At 60.5% G+C, this 7,344-nt stretch overlaps 1 long non-coding RNA gene across 1 annotated transcript; it reads left to right on the top strand.

The window, feature by feature from the left end:
- The first annotated feature begins 3,120 nt into the window (after nucleotides 1–3,120).
- On the top strand, nucleotides 3,121–7,344 carry LOC131812937 (uncharacterized). The gene is made up of 3 exons (XR_009346557.1): nucleotides 3,121–3,736; nucleotides 6,278–6,475; nucleotides 6,760–7,344. It is a non-coding gene; the product is annotated as an uncharacterized LOC131812937 (long non-coding RNA).

Genomic DNA, 7,344 nt, shown 5'->3' with positions numbered 1-7,344 from the left:
GCCCCCGGGAGGCCGCCCCCGCCCCGGCCTCCCCTCACAGCCGCCGCCGCCGCCGCCGCCGCGGGTGCTGCTGCTGCATGCTGCGGGGCCGCGCCGCGAGGCCGGGGCGCCGGGAGGCCCGGAGGCCCGGAGGCCGGGAAGGCGGCGAGACGAGGGGCGCGGGCCGGGCCGCGGGGCCGGGGCGGGGGGCGCGTGCGCGGGCCGGGGGCGGGGGCGGGGGCGGCGGGGGCGGCGGCGGCGGCCGCTGAGGAGGCGGCCAACCGGCGGGAGCGCGCGCGACGCCGACGCCCTGCGCACGCGCGCTGGGTGCCGCCCGCCGCCCCGCCCCCTGCCCCTCGCCCCGCCCCTCGCCGCACGCGCAAAGGGAGCAGCCCGACCCGGGTCTGAACGCGCCCCGCCCCTCGCCGCACGCGCAGTGGGCTAGCCCGAGGCCCCGCCCCCGTCCGCGAGCGCCGGGCGCGGGGTCGCGCGGAGGGGCGCGGGGACGGGCGCGGGCGAGGCCGCGGACGCCGACCGGCTGGAAGGCCCTGGCGAGACCCGCAGCAGCCTTTTGTCTGGGCCGCGCCCCCTCCACGCCGGCCCCGGGTCGTCCGCCCCAGAGGTCCCAGCCGCCACCCGGCGGGCAGATGGCCACCCCCGCCCACCAGAGCAGCCCCGGGGGCTCCCCCTCCCAGAGAGCGCCGCTGCGGCCGGGCCGCCCTGCCCTGGGGGCCCCGCGTGTGTGCGCGGTGCTCCCCCGCGGACCCACCCCCGGCCCGGAGACCCGGGACCCGCGGAGACCAGGGACGCGCGCTTCCTGAGTCGGGGTCTGGGCGCGGAGGGCCGCCACCCGACGCCACAGCGAGGAGCCCGAGGTCACTGCACAGCACCCGGCGGAGAGCCTCGCCTGGGGTCCCTCCGGGCGCCCGGCAGGGGCCGCCCCCCAAAAGGCGCGGGCGCGTTGGAGCCCGCGGGGAGTGAGGGCAGACCGGGGCGTCCGGGCGTCCGGGCAGGGGCACAGCGGCGGCAGTGCTGGGCCATGAGCGACACGGACGCCCGAGTCCAGGGCCGCTAGCAAAAGGGATGGATGAGGGTGAGGGGCCGTCAGCACAGGAAGCTCTGACCTCTCAGCGGGGAGCACAGAACGGGGGGGGGGGGTGCAGAGCAGGGGCGGGGTGACTAACCCTGTGGGGTCAGGGGACGGGTGGTGGGCAGGGCAGACAGCAGGGAGACCATACCTGGCGCAGGGCAGGATGTGGAATGGGGGAGAAGGACCCGGTCAAGGGTGACTCCAAAGGGTGTCCCTGTTGATCTTGTGTCATGCTACTTTGATAGACGCCTTATTAGTTCCAACTGTGTGTCAGCTGACCCCTACAGATTTTCTGCATTTAAGATGATGACAACTGTGAACCCACGTTCTGGTACCTCTTACTCGTCAGTCTGGTGTCACTTTATTTCTTCCCTTACTTGATGTCCCTGGCCACAGCCTCCAGGCATCCGCTAAGCCAAGGTCACGCAGTGCACGTCGGTGTCTTGTTTCTGCTCTCAGGAGAAAGCATCCAGTCCTCCGCTGTCCAGGACTACGTTAATGGGGGGTTTCCGAGCATATCTGGCTGAGGAAGTTTCCCCTCTGCTACTCGTTTTCCGAGTGTTTTATCATGAAAGGGTGTTAGGTTCTGTCCAGGCCCTTTCGTGATTGTTGAGATGATGGTGTAGGGTCTTTTTACACTATTAATGTGGTATTGTTCGATTTTCAGATCTTGAACCAGCCTTGCATTCCTGAGATAAAGCCCAGAGAAGATCATTTTTTTCAAGTTGGCAAATCATTTGGGGGGGGGTTTTGGTGGTGGTGATGGTGGTGTTAGCTATACTGAGATGAGTTGACAGGTGGCACAAGGTATACTGTGATGACCCGGTCCGTCTGTAGCACGTAGTACGCAGAGTTTTTACATGTAGGTGTATATCGTGAAACGATTACCACAGGTCAGTTTACATCCGTCTCCTCACCTGGGTACCTTCTGTGTGTGTGTGTGTGTGTGTGTGTGTGTGTGTAACATTTAGCATTCACTCTCCTAGCACCCTTCAAGGATACGCTACAGTGCTGAACAGAGGTTGTGTCCACGTCTGGGCTGAGTGAATAATGCTTTCACAAACATGGGGAGGCAGATGTCTCTTTGAGAGAGTGGTTTTAGGTCCTTCAGCGATATACCCAGAAGTGGAACTGCTGGGTCATACAATAGTTGTTTTTAATTTTGTTTGTTTTGTTTTTAATTTTTTGAAAAACCTCCATACCGTTTTCCACGACGGCTGCACCAGATTGCTTCCCCCCATCGGCGCATGAGGACCCCCTTCTCCACATCCTTCCTGACACTCCTTATCTCTTGCGTTTTTGATTGTAGCCATTCTGACCAGTGTGAGATGATAGCTCACTGGGGGCTGGGTTTACATGGCCCTGATGCTGAGAGACGGCAAGCGCCGTTTTCATGTATTTGTTGGTCATTTGTATGTCCTGTTTGGATGAAATGTCTGTTCAGATCCTTTGCCAATTTTTAAACTGGATTATTTGTTTGGGAGTGCTTTCCCTCTTAAAGTTTTTTGGAAGAGTTCGAGAAAGATTGGTGTTAATTCTTGGGGTGGCTGGGTGGCTCAGTGGGTTAAGCCGCTGCCCAGCTCAGGTCATGATTGGGATCGAGCTCCACATCGGGCTCTCTGCTCAGCGGAGAGCCTGCTTCCCCCTCTCTCTCTGCCTGCCTCTCTGCCTACCTGTGATCTCTGTCTGTCAAATAAATAAATGAAATATTTTTAAAATTTGGTGTTAATTCTTAAAATGTTTAGGACAATTCACCAGTAAAACCATCTGGTTCTGAGCTTTTTTTGGGCCAGGGGGAGATTTTTGATGACTTGTTCAATCATCCTTAGTATTGGTATGTTCAGATTTTCTTTTTTTTTTTTTTAAAGATTTTATTTATTTGACAGAGAGAAATCACAAGTACACTGAGAGGCAGGCAGAGAGAGAGAAGGAAGCAGGCTCCCTGCTGAGCAGAGAGCCCGATGCGGGACTCGATCCCAGGACTCTGAGATCATGACCTGAGCCGAAGGCAGCGGCTTAACCCACTGAGCCACCCAGGCGCCCCTGTCTGAGATGTCTTCATCCCTCCTTCATCTCTGAAGATGGGGGAGGTGGGGGGGCTAGCCCCCCCCTCTTCTAGGCTGTGAAGACCCATCTGGGTGGGGGAACAGCTTCCTCTGTCCCCACTCAGGACGGTGGGATCACCTGTGGTGTGGCAGTCATTCGGGGAGGCGCTGGCTTAGAGGCTGGCGCTGGGGCTGCTGGGGGAGCCGTGGATGGCAGGCTTGTCACCAAGGCGTGGGTCCCGTCTGCTCCCTGGGGGACGCAACTGCCTTCAGCTAGGACCTTGTTTGGTAGAGCTGGCGCTGCGTCTGCTGCTGGGCCCTCAGATAGCAACGGTTACCCAAAACCGAGTTGGCCTCTTGGTGGGCTTTAAGCCAAAACATACAACCAAGTCCAATGACAGGAAGAGGAAGGGTTTACTTGCAACAAGTCAAGGACCTTTCCCTGAGCCGTATCTCTCCGGACAACAAAACTGGGGAGCTTGTGAGCACAGGCCTCTCGCAGTGGGGGCATGGCCTAGAGTTGCGGCAGAAGTCCTCTTGCGGTGACTGAGTCCCGAGGCCGGCGGGGACCCTGGTGCTCAGAGGGGTTCAGATCCACAAGGACTGCTCAAGCGCACACTGGGTCTGTCTTTCATCTTGAATATGACTAGGCTGTTCCCTGATGGGGGCTCACGTCCTTCCATGACATGCCTGGGGGCTAAATAACATGTCTGTCTTCTTCCTGGGGACCCTAACTTTCTGCTTATGTTACAGATCCCTGGGATGGGGAGATACCATCTTCCGGCCAGGTCACTGGTGGGGCCCCAGGCCGTGGCTGACCAAGTCCTGGCTGCTTCGGGCTACACAGGCACGACTGAGGTCTGCAGACCTGGCTTTGGAGGCACAGATACGTGTGCTTCTGCCAGGCTCCTGGGCGGCCTGCACTGGGCTCCCTGGCCAGGGTTGGAGGGGCTGGAGCTGAGGGCAGGGCCTGTTCAGAGTCTCTGGGGGCACAGATGGGAGCATGTCCTGCCATGTGTCCCTGTGCTGGTGGGACCGCTTGCGGACTCTGGCTGGGAGGGGACGGGGCTGGTCACAGGCCACCTGAGGACCTATAGCCCGGCCAAGGTCTGCGTCTGGTCACCAAGGCATGGCTGGGAGTACCTCCTGCCAGGGCCGGGGGCAGAGATGCTGCCAGCTGGACCAGTGCCAGATGGGGCTGTTCCGGGGTCTGTGGCTGGGACCTCTCTGGGCGGGTCAGCTGTGTGGGCCTGAGCCCGCCTTCCCCGGGCTCCTCAGTGTTGGGCTGCACCAGACCCCACAGCCCCCACAAAGGCACTCGGTCTGCAAGTGGGCCCCATCACAGCCACTCAGCAGGGACACAAGGGGGCGTCTGACCCGGCCATCTTTGGGGGGCCCGCCTGCAGACGGTCTTGCTTCCACGCCCCCAGGTGTGGCTAACCACTGTGACTCTAGGGGTTTGTGCCTGGTTCATGAGATACCAGCCTAGCTTTGTGGTGTCTCTGTCTGCTTTGGGGTCAGGGGAACACTGGCCTCATAAAATGGGTTGGAAGTGTTCCCTCCTCTTGTGTGTTTTGGAAAGTGTGTGCGGAAGTGGCGTCCACTCCTCTGTGGGCACTGGGTGGGGCTGAGCATCCACGCCCAAGCCCGGGCCCGGGTCTGCTGCTGCTGCATGAGAATTCTCCCTCCTGGGGCACCTGGCAGGCTCAGCTGCTGCAGCATGCGCTCTTGATTTCTGCTCAGGTCATGATCTGGGGGTCGTGAGACTGAGTCCCAGGTGGGGCTGTGGGCTGGGTGTGGAGCCTTCTTGGGATTCTCTCCCTCTGCCCCTCCCCCCCAAAAAGGAAAATAATAAAATCTTTTAGAAAAAGGAAAAAAAAGAATTTGCCCTCTTCACTGACTCGGGGTCTACTCAGACCGTCTGTTTCTTCTTCAGTCAGTTTCAGTAGTTTCTGTCATTCCGTCTCCGCTCGAGGGACTTTGTCCTGAGAATTCCGAAGGTCAACCCGTCTTGCCCACAGACAGCAAAGGCCAGGGCACGGCCTGTGGCAGAAGGATCAGGGGCTGGTGTAGCTTTGGGCGCCTTAAATTTGGGACGCCTGTTGGAGCCCACATGGACACATCCACTCCTGGGATAGAGGATGCCGCCACCAAGAGGCCACCGCCAGCCTTGGACACAGGGGCACTACGGGGAGAAGGCCATCACCTCGGGCAGCGGGCAGCCTGGGTCCGGTGTGTGGGCCTGGAGGTCGGGCTGCCAGCACCCGGAGAGGGAGCTGCCCTGGGGGCCCATAGAAAGCCATCTAGGGACCCCGGAGAAGCAGACTTATGGGTGGCAGAGGCAAAGTGAACGGAGCTGCGCAGTCAAGAGTTGCAGAAAAACAGTGATGGCCCCGGGCAGGCGTGCACGCTCTGGGGTGTCTCTGTGTCCACAGAGGGGAGAGGCCACAGCCTGTGCGTGCGGACACGCCAGGACTGGTGCAGTACCCGGAGTACGATGACGCCCTTCCACCTCAGGCCCAAGAAAGGGCCCAGCCAGGGCACTGGGGGGGGGGGGCAGTCACCTGCTGGAGGGCGGGATGGAGGCGCTGCGGGTGTGAGGGGCCAGGAGGAAGCCCAGCACAGGCGTGTGGGTGGGTGGGAGCAGGGCGGGGCTGGAGATGGCGCGCACGGCTGGGCAGCCTCATGGGGCTTCTCCTCGTGGACAGCAGGCTGATGGCACAGGGGCACATCCCCCCCACTGAGTGCACAGGGAGCCGCTGAGCGTGACAGGGCGTGTGGGTGGCGTGTGGTGCAAACAAGGCAGAGCCGAGGAGGGTGCCGGGTGGTGCGGGGGAGGGGGGGCTAGGGCCGGGACCGCAGCCTGTGGAGGGGCAGTGTCAGAGGGGACAAGGTGGAAGAAGTGCAGGCTCCCCCGGCGCGGTTAGGACCCCCGGGTCAGCATTGTTACAATGACACTCCAGGACTGGTGCCTCTCCACTGGATGGCTTGGTTTTAGTTCTGGATAAGTCCTTTGTACGAAGGAGCCACTGACACAGGCCTCTGGGCGTTCCTGGAAGTTTCAGCTTGGAAGCCATTGTCTTTAACCCAAACTCCGAACACATTCTGCCTGATGGTCCAAACCCTGACTTCACTGTCAGTATGGGACTGGTTTTATTTGCAGAAGGAGTGATTTGTCAGGGACCCACCCAGACTCGAAGACGATGTTAGGACCTGCTCCCCGGTGTCCAGCCAGCCCTGGGGTCCTGGAGGAAGCAAGTGGAGGGGCCCCGGAGAGAGACCCCAGGTGGGGTTCCAGCTCCCAAGTCCCAGGAGTGGCGCCCTGTCTTCCCCTTGGCCAACCCGCTTGGAGTGCGAGCAGGTAGGTCACTGCCTTGGTCCCTCAGAAGTCCACCAAAGACACATGGAAGCAGATTCTCCCCAGCAGCAGGTGGCCTTGGGCTGGCTTCCTCCCCACGACCAGGTGCCGTCCACCTGCTCCCGGGCTCTGCTCCCCCTGCAGGCAGCCCCGGTGCCTTTCCAACCCCGAAAGAAAAAAGATGACCGTCCTCAGGGCCTCCACTAATTTCGTCCTATTTTTATGCCATTTTCCCCATATGATTTTTATAAGCCCCAGGTTCTCCTTGCGTTTCCTTGTTCCCGCAGATTCTCCGAGTGCCCGCCGCTGGTGGCATGCATGGCCCGGCCCCAGCAGCGCCCCTGCGGTGGCCAGAACGGGCCAGTGGAGGCGGCAAGCACGTTCTGCTGAGCTCCTACGGGCGCGACCTGAAGAAACATCTGATTCAGCCTTTTCCAGTCACCCGGCAGCTGTCTCTTCTTCATGGAAATTTTAAAATGACGTTTCTATTTTCAGTTTTGATTCCATTAAAATCTGGCATATTCCGGTCTTCCTGAGAGTCTCGCGGAAGCGTGAGGTGTGCTGAGTCCCCGGTGGCCGGCTCGGGTCATCACGCTCATCACTGCCGGACAGACCGTCCCTCGGCGGCCCGGCCCACCAGGGGCAACCGCACGTGCCCATCCCGTGGCCCAGAAGGAAGATTTTGTTATAAAAGAAAAAAAGTATTTTTGCCAGGGCAAAATAGGCCCGCCTCCTGGCTTTCTCTTTAAAAAGGGAAAAACAGGGGCGCCTGGGCGGCTCAGTAGGTTAAGCCTCTGCCTTCGGCTCAGGTCATGATCCCAGGGTCCTGGGATCGAGCCCCGCATCGGGCTCTCTGCTCAGCGGGGAGCCTG

The sequence above is a fragment of the Mustela lutreola genome, chromosome 12 (assembly GCF_030435805.1).
Source record: "Mustela lutreola isolate mMusLut2 chromosome 12, mMusLut2.pri, whole genome shotgun sequence".
Classification (NCBI taxonomy): domain Eukaryota; kingdom Metazoa; phylum Chordata; class Mammalia; order Carnivora; family Mustelidae; genus Mustela; species Mustela lutreola.
Note: the sequence above shows the minus strand (reverse complement) of the source record. Positions and strands in the feature narration are given on the sequence as shown.